The following is a 16,324-nucleotide window of genomic DNA, read 5'->3' as shown; positions in this document are numbered from 1 at the left end:
GAAATAGATCAATATAAAGTGTAAAATATGATAATTAAAGCTCTATCTCTAATGTTTGGCCATTCTTCCAGTATTGTGTTTTGTGTGTATTAACTGCAGCAGTCTATTGAACTCCTCTCCGCATGACATACCCCATAGAAATGCTACTTGTGTGCAAGCATCATTCGTATCAAAAATTGAAGTTAGGTCTCGACTAAAATTCAGATGTCAACTGTAACAATGCCCGTTCATAGTAAATTAGCTTTGTTGGAAAATTTTGGTGCTTTACTGCAGTAACATGTGTAATGTATCTTGATGAACAAGTTACCATACTCTCTATATATGCAATTCTGCCACCAATTCCCTCAGGTAACGTTATCTCGTAATTTCGCCTTGTAGATGCAAATTAGATGAACAACCACTCATCAATTCAGGAAGCACCAAAACTTAATATAAAACTGACATTTCCGCAATATTTGGATCAAATTTAGTTTGACTCGAAGAAAATCTGGTTATTTATACCATTTGTGAAAACCTGAAATGCGAGTGGAAGTATGATTTCATGGATTGCCTAAAAGTGGATCAGTGAGTGCAATTTTCAAAGCTGTCAACAATTTTCATCATTAATTTCATATCCCCATATTTCACAGCCATATGTCATAATAGGAACAATTAAACTATCAAAGAGTGATAATGCAACTTTTACAGAAAGTGAACCATTCTGAAGGCCCTTACGAAGGCTGAAAAGAGCTTTCATTGCCTTCAATTTAAGATTATGAAAATTACCTTTGAATCTACCATTTGTTTATTAAAGGATTGTGTGCAAGAAATTTGATTTTGGAATTTCACTAAAATGCTGATTCACTATACACGGTCGTCTATGAGAGAAGTCACTTATACATGGTCGTCTATGAGAGAACTGTGATAAATTTTGGCAATATAAAACATAAAACCCAAAACATCTGTGCACTTATAGACAGTTGATAATTGATATACACTTTACAATCTGTCCCATGCTTTTGTCGCTTGTCTTCCATCAGTTTTAACAGTGTTCAAGGTGTTTAATGTGCATTAAAATGTGTCATTTTTGTCACTAGTAACCAGGGGGGTACACTCCACCACGTAAATTGTATGACTGTGTTCTAGTTGATTCATCGTATAACCGACGTTAATTCTGAATAAAATACGAAATGCAGATAATATTAGTCGATTTATGGACATTTATGAAGTTAAATCTACTTAAATCTGGAAATTTAAACCATTTTCTTTGTTTTCCTTCGTCATCGTAAAACCACAGAAGTGCATATAGACTAATAGGGTAACCGCCGGGGGTCACGTAACAAATGCGTTCGAAAATGGTGTCAGGTAATAAACGGAAGAGCGTCACTGACGCGCTTGTCCGATCGAGTATAAAATACAGAAAAGTACAAATTATGCCGAAAATCGAAGAAATTACAGCATAAAAATGTTTAAGCAATAAAGCACACCCAGCGACGGTATACCACGAGATTTTGACAAGTTCACTTCATATATGCACGAGCGATAGGTGTGATTTTAACCTTTACGGCCCTGACACGGCTTTTGCGGCCCGAGGTCGTACGGCGGAAGGGCCCGAGCGTGCGAGGGCCCGTACACTGATACAGCCCTATACCTGTTGGTGAGTGTTCAGAACATTTAACTCTTTGACTGCAAAAGTCAATTTTTGTTGTCTTTATAAAATGTACCCCAGTCAATTTTTTTCAGATTTTTGCCAAAATTTTGATAAAAAGTTGTAGCCAATGAAATGTGATATCCATTTGGTCCAAAATTATTTTAAAAATTCATAAAAACTGGTAAAATATTGCAGTTAAATTTGGGTGTGAAAAATTACAGCACTCAAAGGGTTAAATCAATCTAGACCTGAATGAGAGAAATGGCTTAAAAATACAATGCATATGGTCAAATTTTCAAGATACAGTTGTTAAATCATTATTACAATTTCCTATTTATGTAATTTTACATTCTTTATCACTTTGTTTGTGGTTTATGCTGAAAAAAATGTCCTCCTATCTTAGTGTCATAGCTTTAAACTAAATCAGAAACTCAAGCTCTGAAGTTTATATCGAATTTAATGTATGAACGAAAGTAGTTGAAAGAATCCGACGCTGGTGGCGCTATACACCTGAGCCCGGCAGCTCCATCTCCAGTCATCATGGTCATGTCGACTATCAACGAAGTATCTCTATATTTCGCCCTTCGAACTGAATTTAATACGTAAAAACTATCGCAGCTGTGTTTCTGCCACTTATGACAATTTACTAAAGTTTAATACAACAATGTAAGAACCAAAGAAATGTTTGAACACCAGACTGAGGAATTAAGTTCTGCATATGTCCGTCAACAATATAGAAGCTTTTGGCATATAAGGGGCGACGTCAAAAGTTCAATGAAGGATAAAAAACTTAATTCTTTTAGTTTGGGGTGGGGGTTTTGACCTAAAAAAGTTTCTATCCTACAAATCAATTTAAGGTAAAAATTGCCAGGGGAATGAATATTTTGAAAAAATAGAGCAGAAATCCACACTTTCGTGTTGAAGCCAGCGGAGGGAGTTGTTTTAACACGGTGCAGAGCTGCACCTGGCCTAGTTAGTGTAAACAATGCAGGCTGTTGACTTCTGTTGCACCATAGACGGTAGTTTCTCTACTGTCTATATGGTTGCACTCGGAATTTAATTATTTTGCTACATTTCTGGTGCACGTGTAGTCCGCCTGAATGGAGCAGTGTGAACTGAGTTGTTACAACCACCAGGACAGTTGAGATAGTTTTTATGCCTCTGGAAGGAGAAACCTGGACTTTATTGTTGTTGTTCTTGTTCATTCATTGATAAACTTCAAGTTTGTTGCTAGTATGTTACTTACATTGGATGAAACTCAAAGTGTGTTCCCAATCTTAAGCCCCACTAACTGTATCTTTTAGCATTATTTTTATGATTTTACTTTCAAACTAAAATAAGTTGGTGACAATGTAGTCATTTAGGTCTGTGTACACACTTATTATTAACTACCTGCCGGGGCTATATGCAATTTTGAACCAGATAAAGATTACACTGCGATTTAATGTTTGCCCAAACATTAAATCACAGCCCAATGCAGAAAAGCTAAAACCCTTGATACTATGCATACCTGCACTGAAATCTTCATTTAAACTGCACAGAGTAGTCCAATGTAATGCATAAGGTTGAATGTTTTCAGCCGTGACACTGTGTGTTCTGATTCCTTTGTAATATTACCAATTTTTTAAAATGTCAGGAAATCAAAATGACTGTTAAAATTTTAATTAACATGTCAAATGTTTCTGAAAGGAATGGTTTCCTAATGCAGTAGAAGCTCACATCTCTTCACAGGATAGATTTCAGAGAGGAGAGAATAGGTAGATAATTTGAGGTCAACAAATTCAAGAGTACAGCTAGTGGGGCTTTAGCAATGCATTACTTTATTTCACCTCTAAATTGACTGATCCTTAGCTTTGCTTTATATAGAAAGAGCCTGGCAACAGGTTCAATATAAGTCAATTAGGTTTCTAGGGGGGGTGGGGGGGTTTGGGGGGAAACTAAGGGAATTAAGTTTTTTATCCTACATTGAACTTTTGACGTCGCCCCTAAGATGTGGCCGATTTCGATGCTAATTTATTCAATCGTCGGGGGTTTTTTGGGTCAGAAGTACACAACCACTAGTAAAACAAAATATCCATACATTGATTTAACTTCGGGCAATGAGTTCCCTGCTGCGGGGCATTTCCTTCTAATCACTGTAGAACTGAAAACGCAAAGCGTTCTGTACGCGGACTCTCATGATGCTCCTAACTCCAGTGCACGAAGCCTGTTACACAAAGACTTGAGATTAAGATAAAATTAGAATGATTTTGATAAATCGTCACGAATGAAAACTATACGCCTTCGATACTGAATTCTTTATCTCAAAAGTAATTATACATTCTACGGGGAAAATTAAATTTAATGCTAAATATAGTAAAATGTGTGTACTCTGAACACCGGTGCACTCTGAACTACCCTAACCCCTGAACATTTCGTCACGGGTTAACTTTTAGAACTACCGTGTACATTTACCAAATTTTACCATCCTCTTGAAATCACAAAAAAACAGTCGGGGAAAAATATGAAGTGCAGATCTTGACAGATCCTCTCGGCGTCATGCCACAGAGAACAGTAAAGTTGATTTGACTTACGGTCCCTCTACCAGAGTTTATTATCATGATACATTTAGAAACATCCAAACGATAAATGATACTAAAAAAATGTCCTTGTTACGATACAAATGTCAACATATGAATAATTAAACAACAATGGAAAGCTGACGTCCTAATACTGCCCCCAGTATCTGTAGAAGAGCTAACCGGTCATTCTCCATGTACGTACACACTCGTCATGTCTCAGGTGCATGTAGCTGTGTGATAGCGCCCTCTCCAGAACCACTGTCACAGTTCATCGCAATGGCGTCGGGTCAACATCGTGTCTGTAGGGGCATTGGATATAATGACTTATGTCGGCGTAATTTTAGTTCATCGATAGGAAAACTTGAAACCATAGATAACAGAGGATATGCAGGTAATTTTTTAAAATATTGTTTCACACACACAACTGTTGATTCGCCATTCTCTACGAGTTGAGATGTGATGGGATCGGTTCTGTAATCAGTAAGCTTGCATTGCAGAACACACCTCTTGACAAAATGACTCAAATATTTCATTACAAATTATCGTAAACAACTCACTTTTGGCATATTTGTATCGAAGACATGAAGTGACAGCTATGTTGAATATTTCAGTTCAAAATTCTGTTTGGAAATGCTGAAAATAACCCCCATATTGATTTGTTGACATGACTCATGTGTTGTGATGTTGACAAATCACCGTCGATTGTAACACACTTCTTGTCAAAGTTCCTCGATTTTTTCACTGAAAATGCTTCTGAAATTATTAAATTCCATCATGTTCAAACTCTAGAGAAGTAGCGACAACAACTTTGAATATTTTGCCCCCGAAATATCGGTTCTAAATGCGAGAAATGACCGATTATTAGTTTGGAGAGTGATGTAAACAGTGCAGGCCGATCGTTTCGTCACGCTTGAGTGACGATTAAAATTAGCGCGTCAAAACTTTTGAACAAATTTCAATATTTTGATGAAATTTAGACATTTACACATCATCTAGGTGTTTCTGTCTACTTAGAAAATACATAGATTTCATCGCTGGGATCTCCTCCAACAGCAATTCTATCACCGTCGGCGGTCACTGCCATGTACCAGGGGTCGATCACTTGACCATGGAAAAGATGACCAATCCAAGTCCTATCTCGACTCCAAATCGAAATCCTATCATTGAGTGAATCACAAACATAAACATGATCAGCGCCATCAACGGCAATGCTGTGTGGGTAGTACAGCTGACTATCGCCGGTACCGAACTGACCGTATTTGTACAAGTAATTCAAGTCAGTGTCAAAACACTTGATGCAGTGATTGTTACTGTCAGACACCATGATGACATCCTTACTGTTGACAGTGACAAAGCCAGGCCAGTCAAATTGTGTCTCATGATTACCTCGACGACCAAACTCAGAAATGTACTGTCCAGTCTGGCTGTACTTCAGGACGCGGTGACCTTTGACATCTGTAACAATAATAAACCCCTTCACAAGAGCTATGCACCAGGGATCTGAGTCTGTAGGTAGGGTAATTATTCTGATAACTTTATTATTTTGATCACAAATAACTATTTGCACATTACTGACATCAAGGATGAAGTAGAGGTTGTCCTGAGAGACAGCTATGGACTGTGGCTTGAATGGCTTGGCAAACTGACCACTGAAACTGCCCAACTCCTTTTCACATGTGTAATCTTGATTCAGTATGTGTACAATATTGTTGTCTCTGTCACACACCAAAAGTTTATCATTGTGGAATGCCAGACCTTTCACACCTTTGAACTTCTGTCCTTGATGACCCTTTAGAATTCTTCTTGACCAACGTCCTGAAAGGTCAAAGGTCAAAACAGGATAAGTTGGAACTGAAATAGAAATGCAGTGACAACAAGGCTGCACTAGAGTTGATAGATATATCTTGAAGCTGAAAGCAGATATGGATTCACATTAAACTATATTACCAAGTCAATCATTCACCCTCACTTTTTAGTTTATTTATTATCGCCATTTTATTAGTGTTTATATTATTTTACCATGGCAACACAACAAGTAAATGTTCTGTCAAAGATACTGTAAGTCATTTCCAATGACAATCTAATTTGCAGCGTTTAATGTGTAGTTTATTGATCATATTTGATTATTAGCATATTATTGTAATGAAGGGGACTTTGTCTGGTGTACTTGATTTGATGACCATCATGCTACCATAGCAACACTTTTTATAGATTTTGGTTCAAAAAATGTCACTTGATCTTCTGTGTTTTGCCCAGAAAGGTCAAAGGTCAAAGCAAGATAAACAGAACAAGCAACAGATCTGTGTTGACAATCTGACTGTACAGTAATTCAAATACCTTGGATCTTTGAACAAATATTGACACAAATTAAATTGCAATGTTATGGTGAATATACAGCCATCCTTTTTGATGTATCTATTATCATAGTTTTTTAGTTATAATGCCTCTTTACCATGGCAACACGATGAATACACATTTTTGTCATAAGTTAACCTTTCAAATGTTTTAGACATCCAAGCTTTTAAGTGTGTTATTGATTACACTTACTATTGTTGTGTTGCGGTACACTACTTTCCCAATATGGTTAATTTAATGAAAGCCATGTTACCATAGCAACACAATATGTGAATGTTCTGCCAAATGTAGCCATTTCCAATTTAACCAACAACACAGCTGTAAATATGTAGTTTAAATAATTGTCTTTGATTAACATATAGTGATGAAGGGGTCTTTGTCATGATTGTACTTAATTTGATGACCAGCATGCTGCCATAGCAACACTTTTGATAGATTTTGGTTCAAAAATGTCACCTGAATGATCTTCTGTGTTTTGCCCAGAAAGGTCAAAGGTCAAAGCAAGATAAACAGAACAACCAGCAGATCTGTGTTGACAATCTGACAGTACAGTAATTCAAATACCTTGGAACTTTGAACAAATATTGACACAGATTAAATTGTAGTGTCACGATAATTACACAGCCAAGCTTTTTGATGTAAGTATTATCATAGTTTTTTAGTTTTAATGCCTTTTTCACCATGGCAACACAATAAATACAAGTTTTTGTTGAAAATAGCTCTCCAAATGTTTTAAACAACTCAGCTTGTAAATGTGTGTCATTGATTTCACTTGCTATTGTTGTATCGCTGTATAATCCTTAGATAATATGGTGAATTTAGTAAATGCCATGTTGCCATAGCAACACATTTATAGACTTTGGTTCAAAAATTCTCATCTGTGTATATCTGCTCTATTTGCTCAGCTACATCAAAAGTACTTTCAAAATAATTTTAGGATAATACCAAGCTATTGTTCAACATGCCACATTGCTTGACTCTACCAATGATAGATGATGGTAAAATACCATTTTGGTGAAAAAACAATATTTCTGCTTTTATTAAGCTTTAAGTCACATCATGTCGTAATTTTAAATTTACAAGTAATTCAACAGGTAGATACCAGTTTTTCTTAAATAACGTTTTCAATTCGCTGCACTTTTTTATCTGCATGATTAAACTGGTGAAAAATTTTAGGTTGCCATTTTGAGTGCTTTTATCGACATTGGTTCAAAAATTCTCATTTACTCTCATATTATGAATTGGTTCAGTCTGAGTGACTCAGCAAATTGATTAATGGTTACATTTAATAACAAAATACAGTTAACTGTTATTAAAAATACATTTTTGCGATTATGTAATGCAAGTATCCAAAAACCCCTTAGACTACTCCTAAAAGTAGTAACATTGTTTCAATATCAATATATCGTGTACTCATTTCACAGTTGGTCGTTTCCGATTCTTTAAACTGATAAACTTTTTTTATTATTATTCACTTCAAATGATTTATTTCAACAGATAACTGTTTTGTCACAATTTCAATATTAGCTTTTTTATCACCAATGATTCCTTTTTTCCCTGTTACACAACAGTTTCAAGTAATATGATGGTGTCAGACTGCGTATTTGAAGCTGGGTATTGTGTGGAATAGCTGTCATTTTATGTAAGTAAAATGCAAATTTTATTTTCAACAGATTAAGAATATATAGCATGCAGGAGAAGAGTTTTCCATTTTGTTTAGTGATTCACTTAAAATATGTGTCTTCTCAAACCAGAATTGATCACAGCGAACTTATTTCTTTTCAATATTTCCTACTGTTTTCAAATATTGGTATCATTTTCTTAATATTCTTTTAAACCTGATTTTTTCATCATTGTTACGCCAATATGGGAAACTGTATGTCAGAGTTTAGACTTACTCTGATCTTTGTTTTGATAATTGATACATTATCCTCAAGTGTTTCAAAAGAAAGTGATACGGTATGTTTCATAAGGTAAACGATAGTTGTCATCATGTTGTACCATACTCCAGTGTTCTCTGATTTGAGATAGGCAGTCATCACAGTTATGGTTCACCAATGTTTTACTTGTCACTCTTCATAACTATAACCATAATTTGAGTCAATGGATATTCTGTTCTTGTTAGCTCCAATATGCCCCCATCCCCCTATAGATATTTATCACATACATTGACCCAGTTATCCCTATAGTATGACATCACACTATAGGCATATGACTATGATGAATCCATATTCCACATGTGGTGGATATTGGACCCGGACTACTTTTAAAACTAAACAAAAAATCAGCTGTTCAGAACTTATTTTCAAATCCCTGAAATGCAAAAGTGGGATGGTAATGAAGCATAAGGAAATATGGAGTATTAAAATATATGTGTAAAACACAAAATACCGTCGATACTAGAATTTTTATAAATTTCTGTTTCTTCGTCATTGATTTGCAATTGTTATTGAAATGTTTGATTTCTACGTAAGGGCACCACTGACATTTTAATACGCTATAATGTTACCGGCATGTTGTGTTGTCTACCTCGTACAAAGATTTACTCGTGATTCCCCGTGTAGCGGCCGTATCCCCCCTTGCCAATGGCTCGGAGGGATATGGCCGCTACACTGGGAATCACTCGTCTGCCACGCAGCCACACTCATTCGAATAAGGGGGATATACATATATATATATATATATATAGAGAGAGAGAGAGAGAGAGAGAGAGAGAGATGAAAGTCCGGAGCTGGATTATTAGATTAAAACATTTATTCGCTACTCAGAGTTTCGTGCATCTTGTGATGCAGTCATCAGGCAACTGCCAAATACTAACCAATACATTCTAGAGTAATGAGAAAATAGGCTTAAGGCATTCTGAATGGAACATATCGTGATGCGCGTATTTAATTTATGTGGGATAGCAGAAATCTTTTAGAGTGCCTGCAGGCACTCTAAAAGATTTCTGCTATCCCACACAAATTAAACACTTATACGCGCGCGTAAATACGCGCATCACGATATGTTCCATTCAGAATGCCTTTGTTCTATTTTCTCATTACTCTAGAATGTATTGGTTTGTATTTGGCAGTTGCCTGATGACTACATCGCAAGATGCACGAAACTCTGAGTAGCGAATAAATGTTTTAATCTAATAATCCAGCTCCGGACTTTCATCTACCTATGGCTCTAGTTCAACTATTGAGCACTCTGCCAGTCCGATGAAGACATCAATCTACGTCCTGCTCTTATATATATATATATATATATATATATATATATATATACTGATATATACTGATATATATACTGGTATATATATATACTGGTATATATATATATATATATATATATATATATATATATTTTGTATTCTGCTGCCTTTAACTGTTCAGGATGCAATGGGCAAGGATCACGTGTTATTTTCTACATGACATCAGTCAAGTTGTTAACACACTTGTGTGAATTTTTTTGACAAAACCAAATTATGTTACAAATTTAAGTTTTTAGTGTTTTTCTATCATCATACACCCTGTCAAATGAAATTTTGCTTAGCAAAAACAAGTAAGATTTGTGTGAAGAGAATGCCTTTGTTTTTAGACAAAAAATATTTTAAAATTTCATGATCCATGTAAGTTTCAGAAGCCAAGTGATGGATGATGTCCACATGGTACAGGTATATCTTTCTGTTCAGTACCATACAATAGATTTTCAAACTGGAAAGTAAAGACAGAACATGGAGAAACATAACCTGGTGGCATTCCTTGAAGTCAACTACAGATAGTTATAGCAGCCAAGAAGGGCTACTTACATATCTTTGCCCAACCATTTGAATGTCACTGTTAGTGAGTGCCTTGAAGGGGGTCATATTCCTCCTGGGGTTGCATTTATATTAGGTTGAAAATCTAATGTTGTGTTTTGCTAGACAGTAGAAATGCTTTTCCTGAATGCCCAGCTACACGTATATCCTGAACAATGCTAGCCTACACATTACATATTAACTCATATACAGGACTACATGAATTCAAGAAGACAAACGATAATGTGAGAGAACAGTTCAGTTGTCTTGACACCTTTACAGTTCTCCACATCTTCCCATGCATGCCTATGCAGTATTGATGCATACACTTGTAGTTTTCATGGATTATGATTCATTCTTGACATGTTACAGAGAACACAAGTGTGGTACAGCAAGTGGCATTTAGGTGGTTGAAAGGCTAGAGCGTCAGTTATAAACTTCAATAAAACTTTTAAAATATAAAAGTAGTCAACATTCTCTGTGGAATAAAAAAACTAGACATTTGGGCACAAAGGCATTGCAGAGTTATAGCCTGTTGAAACTTCTGAAAAACTGACCAAATAAGAAGAAGTTGGGGAGTCTTCAGTGTATTAACTATGGTAGAGGTCCCCTAGCTTTTAATAAAATGTTTGAAAAGAGAAAGTCATTATTTGCTGTTTTTCAGGAAAGTTTGACAAGGCGGTGCTGGCATTCAGAGTGAGTGACTGCCATTGTAAATGCATTTTTAGATTCTTTGAGTGTCAAAGAGGTGTCAAAAGTGAGATTAACCAAAAAAACTGCTCTGTGACTTCAAAAGAGGGGTGCAAATATGGCTTGTTTTCAACATTTTTGACAGAATAACAGTTTTCCTACATAATTGTATACCAATTTAATCCAACCTTTGAAATGAGATATGGACATGGAATTTTTACAGCCTATTAACAAGGTTACAGATAAGATTTGTATGGCACAATTTTCCTGTATTTGAAGTACTTTTAGAAATATCACATTTTTAGATTTGAAAGAATTTTTAATAATTACAAATCCTGCTGTACAAATCTTACAATAAATAGTGTCAACATATTTATAACTAATTTGGTAATATTAATACTATCCAATTATTATTAAATTCAAATATGTAAAAAAAATATGAAAAATTAAACTTTAATACTTACTGGTGTCATATTTCAAAATCATGGCTGCAAATATACAATTTTTATATACTTTGGAGAAAGTATTAACTAAGGGAGTTATCCTGAAAATTTGAACTAAATATCTTGATTCTAACACTTGGAACTTGACATTAACTCTGAGAAAAGAATTGGTGCAAAAATAGCCTTTCCAGCCACCTTAATCATCATGAATTGTGGGACAACGCACAATTCAAATTATGTTTGAATTTCAAATATTTTACCGTTAGAAATTCATAGGATTCTCTTTCAAAGAGAGAAAAATGTTTAGGATCAGAGACTTTATAACTAAGGTTAGTCAGGTCACTCGAAAGACCAGCTTTCTGTGTCTGTAAGTGAATTCTTGGCACAATTAAAGATCTCAAATTTGATTCCTTTGTAAATTTTAGTTGTAGGATTCCCAAAGCTGCTGGCCTTGATGACAAGATGTTCAGAAAAATATGGAATTATCAGATAGTTCTGCAAAGTTATGGCAAGGCAACCTTTGCTATTTAAAGGATTCAGTACAATAGCAAATACTATTACATTACACCATACACTGAATAACTTAAATTGTCAAAGTGAAGAGGTATGTAAGAGTGCCTTCAAAAGCATACTCCGAGTTCCAAAACCGAGTCGGACTTACAAGTCCGAGTACTCGGACTTGCATACTCCGAGTAACACTGCTTACTCGGACTTGTATACTCCGAGTACATGACCTACTCGGAGTTGAATACGCCGAGTTACACTTGCTTATAGAAAAAACAATGCTGGAAAAACACAGGAAATATTCGATCTTGTGATAAAAATTTGCAAATAGCGTATACAGTACATGTACTTTCAGTCGCTCAGAGAAAAGAGCTATCTGTCTGATCTCTGATCTGTGTACACTCCCTCTGCCAGTTCTCGTCATTGTAGTTGTCGAGTGTAGCTACCGTCACGCAAATTATGAGTTTTTCTTGTCTTTTCGTTTCATTACCGGATCAGATCCTGATTTGAATTGGGCAAAACAACGTTTCATGATCACCGGGATGAACACGGCGAGTTATTAGATTACGGACGCCATTATCGAATGACCTGTCGACCTGTGACGTCATGGCCTTGGTTTGCTAGCGTGGCGAGGCCATGATAGACTTGCCCAAGCATTTTAGGCATATTTATGTCTTGATAAAATAATTAAACTAATAATTTTTCAAAATAAAATAAGCACAGTGCGCTCGTGTATGGTATGAACCGAGTGCGAGTGACCACTTGGTCGTAAATAATGACCTGACTTGACCTGTGATATCATGTATTGATTTCGCTAATTAATGGAATGATTGTGTGATGTCGAACTGAATAACTGGACTTGCCTGAAGTTTATTTGTTTCACTGGAAATCTTACTTCTAAGTCATCTTTCAAAAAACTTCGCTGCTGGCTGTGGCAGCAGCTTTCTTCTGAGGGTAAAATCACGGTCCCTCCTTGTAGAGGGACCATGGTATCACAGTCCCTCCTTGTGGAGGGACCGTGGTTAAATATACATTGCGCAACAGATTACAGGACAATATCGTGAAAATGAAATTCTTTTTCAAAGAGCAGATTTTCGACATATCGATCTGCGCCAGCTGGAAACTCTGTGATAATAAAATACCTTTTTCGACAGATCGTTTCTTGTCCAGCATGGCAAAATATGCATTTATAGGAACACGTTTTACTCGGCGAAGTCAAGGCCGAGTAGGCCATGTACCGGTACTCGGAGTATACAAGTCCGAGTAAGCAGTTTTACTCAGAGTATGCAAGTCCGAGTACTTGGACTTATAAGTCCGACTAAGTTTTTGAACTCGGAGTGTATGGTTTGAGATACTCCTACATACCTGAAGTGAAGTCACAGTGCCTGATGAGGAATACTGGCAGCTGTCAGAGGTGGGACTGGTATATTATTTTAAATCCATGGTATTTTGTTACATTTTTGACAAAATCAAAATGGATGCCTTGATAAAGGAGTTTGACACACTTTTTCTCAGAAGCATCATGAAGAGATTTTAAAAAATCATATAGCAACCTCTGCTTATGATTAATTTATAAAACAGGTAAATATTTAAAGATTATACCAGTACATGTACTGTGTCAGTCTGGTAGAATTCAAGAAACTGCTAGGCAATTTTGACTTGTAATGTACTAAAACAACCTATAAAACACACTATCATGCCACTTGCTTCATGGTATCGATGAAAAACTAAGACATGCTGTCTTGAAGTATTTATTTATGGCTTGGTTTGAGGATGTGTATGTCCGAAACCTTTTTGTGAGACTCATGTGTCAAGACATCAGTGAAATATCTATGCAAGTACAGGAAATCCTGTGTACAAGATATCTGTATCTCAGGGTCTGAAAAAATATTGTTTCAGGTCTGATCAAGGTATTGCCTTTTAAGCCAATGGTGGACATATAATAATTGTAACACTGTTTGGTGTATACTGAACTAGGTCTTTAGGAGCTAATATTGCTCTAGACGATAACCAAAAATCTCCTCTATGAACTCTGAATCACTTCCACTTTGTTCCTCTTTACTACCAGGTAGTACTATACCTCCAGACACCACTGAGGACTCTGGACTAGTAGACAACTCTTTACTATCAGACAGTGCTATACCACCAGACATCACAGATGGCACTGGACCACCAGACAACTCTTTACTACCAGGTAGGTAGTGCTCTACCACCAGACACCACTGAGGACACTGGACTACTAGACAACTCTTTAATACCAGGCAGTGCAATACCACCAGACAACACAGATGACACTGGACCACTAGACAACTCTTTACTACCAGGCAGTGCTATACCACCAGACATCACAGAGGACACTGGACCACTAGACAACTCTTTACTACCAGGCAGTGCTACATCACAGAGGACACTGAACCACTAGACAACTCTTTACTACCAGGCAGTGCTATACCACCAGACATCACAGAGGACACTGGACCACCAGACAACTCTTTACTACCAGGCAGTGCTATACCACCAGACATCACAGAGGACACTGGACCACTAGACAACTCTTTACTACCAGGCAGTGCTACCACCAGACATCACAGAGGACACTGGACCACTAGAAAACTCTGTACCACCAGGCGGTGCCATACCACTAGACATCACAGAGGACTCTGGATCAATAGACAACTCTTTACTACCAGTAGTGCTACCACCAGACACCAAGAGGACACTGGACCACTAGAAAACTCTTTACCACCAGGCAGTGCCATACCACTAGATATCACAGAGGACACATGGACCACTAGCCAACTTTTTACTTACCAGGAGTAGCTGAACCACTCAGTTCCTTTTTACCACTCGACATCACTTTACTACCATCAGTTTTCTCCTTACGACCAACAAGACGTTTGAAGAACTTTCCCAACATACCACTGGAATCTTTTTTCTCTATGGATGGACAAAAAAATGTCTGAGGTGAGTAAATTATTTTGGTTTGACTTTAACACATACAGAACTGATGCAGCTGTATTGTTCTTTGACTGCTTGAATCCCACACCCCACTGGGCTGAGATTAATAGAATCTCACACCCCCATCAAGCACCTGGGATCAGATTTCTCATTTTCAAGTCCCAACTCCTGTCTATATGATCAAAATTTTTCAAGTCCCCCTCCAAAATTATCATATAGCCAAATACTTATTAGGAATGTGTGCAAAGTAACATTGTGTACCATACTTCTGCTTGCAGATGTTAAACACTACCTTTTATCAGCAGGTTCATAATATTCATAAGGCAAGTTCTCAAATTGGTTCATTTTTAAATGCATCAGTTGACTTTTTAGTCCCCACGGACACCGTGCGGTGACTTATAGGTTTGGTCATGTCCGTCCGTGTGTGCGTGCGTGCATGCGTCCGTCTGTCCGTTCACGCAAATATCTCAGACATGCCCAGGTCAATTTCTTTCAAACTTTGCACAAGGATAGTACCCTACCCCATACAGATGCACGTCGATTTGTTTCAGAATGCGATCAAATTTGGCCCTGTTTTGAGGACTTTTAGTTTTCACCTCCATAGACTCCCTGTATAAGGCAGTCTCCATAGACTCCCATGTATAAGGCAGTCTCCATAGACTCCCAGTATAAGGCCAAAAAAATAAAAAATTTAGTTTCTCATCATATTCATATTGCAAAAAGGATGCAGTGACACAGTTTTTAGTCCCCACGGATGAAGTCGAGAGGGCTTATAGATTGGGTCATGTCCATCCGTGAGTCCATCCGTTCACGCAGATATCTCAGATATTTTGACAAAATGTTACGTGACCTTGGTGACCTTTGACCTCATATATATGTCCATAATTCAGTAACCACAAGTGCTACACCCTTCATATATGGTATGATGGGACAGCTTATGACGCCACATATTGTACCTCATTAATTATGTGCATATCTAATTTGAGCGAGTCAATAGAGGTAGAGGTCTGATTTTTGGTATATAGCAATAACTTAGCAATACAATTATTTTGACAAAATGTCACATGACCTCGATGACCTTTGACCTCAATATACATATTTGTTCATAACTCAGTAACCACAAGTGGTACACCCTTCATATCATTAGGGGAAAACTGCATTTACTTGCATGGTACCTGAAACCCGAGTCCTTGCCTGAGCAAATCGGGTGACAAACAGAAGACTTTTAATCCTCAAGGTGTGAATGTTCCATTGTTATGTTTATCTAATCCAGCTGGTGCCATTGTACTGCCATTGTAGGAAAGGCAGGTCTGTGAAATTGATCCTCTAGGGAAGTAGGGTATTCCTAGTTAATGGAGCCTTCCGGTAATGTATGGTATGATGGGAGACCTTATGATGCTTC

General features: G+C 36.9%; 1 protein-coding gene and 1 long non-coding RNA gene across 3 annotated transcripts in view; one reads left to right on the top strand and one right to left on the bottom strand.

The window, feature by feature from the left end:
• Window positions 1–4,193: 4,193 nt before the first annotated feature.
• LOC139133946 (kinectin-like) overlaps window positions 4,194–16,324 on the bottom strand; it is a 34,567-nt gene continuing 22,436 nt past the window's right edge. Inside the window, exons 8-9 of the mRNA XM_070700766.1 lie at window positions 14,776–14,901; window positions 4,194–6,006 (exon numbers count right to left, since the gene is read on the bottom strand). The gene's annotated coding sequence lies outside the window, so the exon portion shown is untranslated. The remainder of the gene's footprint in view (window positions 6,007–14,775; window positions 14,902–16,324) is intronic.
• LOC139133947 (uncharacterized) overlaps window positions 5,565–16,324 on the top strand; it is a 45,884-nt gene continuing 35,124 nt past the window's right edge. The window contains exons 1-4 of one of the 2 annotated variants that reach the window (XR_011552680.1): window positions 5,575–5,703; window positions 6,448–7,184; window positions 8,118–8,188; window positions 14,033–14,928. This is a non-coding gene — a long non-coding RNA (uncharacterized lncRNA). Of the gene's footprint in view, window positions 5,704–6,447; window positions 7,185–8,117; window positions 8,189–14,032; window positions 14,929–16,324 lie in introns of both variants that reach the window. The other variant, XR_011552681.1, reaches the window with a different exon arrangement.

The sequence above is a fragment of the Ptychodera flava genome, chromosome 5 (assembly GCF_041260155.1).
Source record: "Ptychodera flava strain L36383 chromosome 5, AS_Pfla_20210202, whole genome shotgun sequence".
NCBI lineage: Eukaryota > Metazoa > Hemichordata > Enteropneusta > Ptychoderidae > Ptychodera > Ptychodera flava.
The sequence above is the reverse complement of the archived record's forward strand: the minus strand, read 5'-3'. Positions and strand labels throughout refer to the sequence as shown.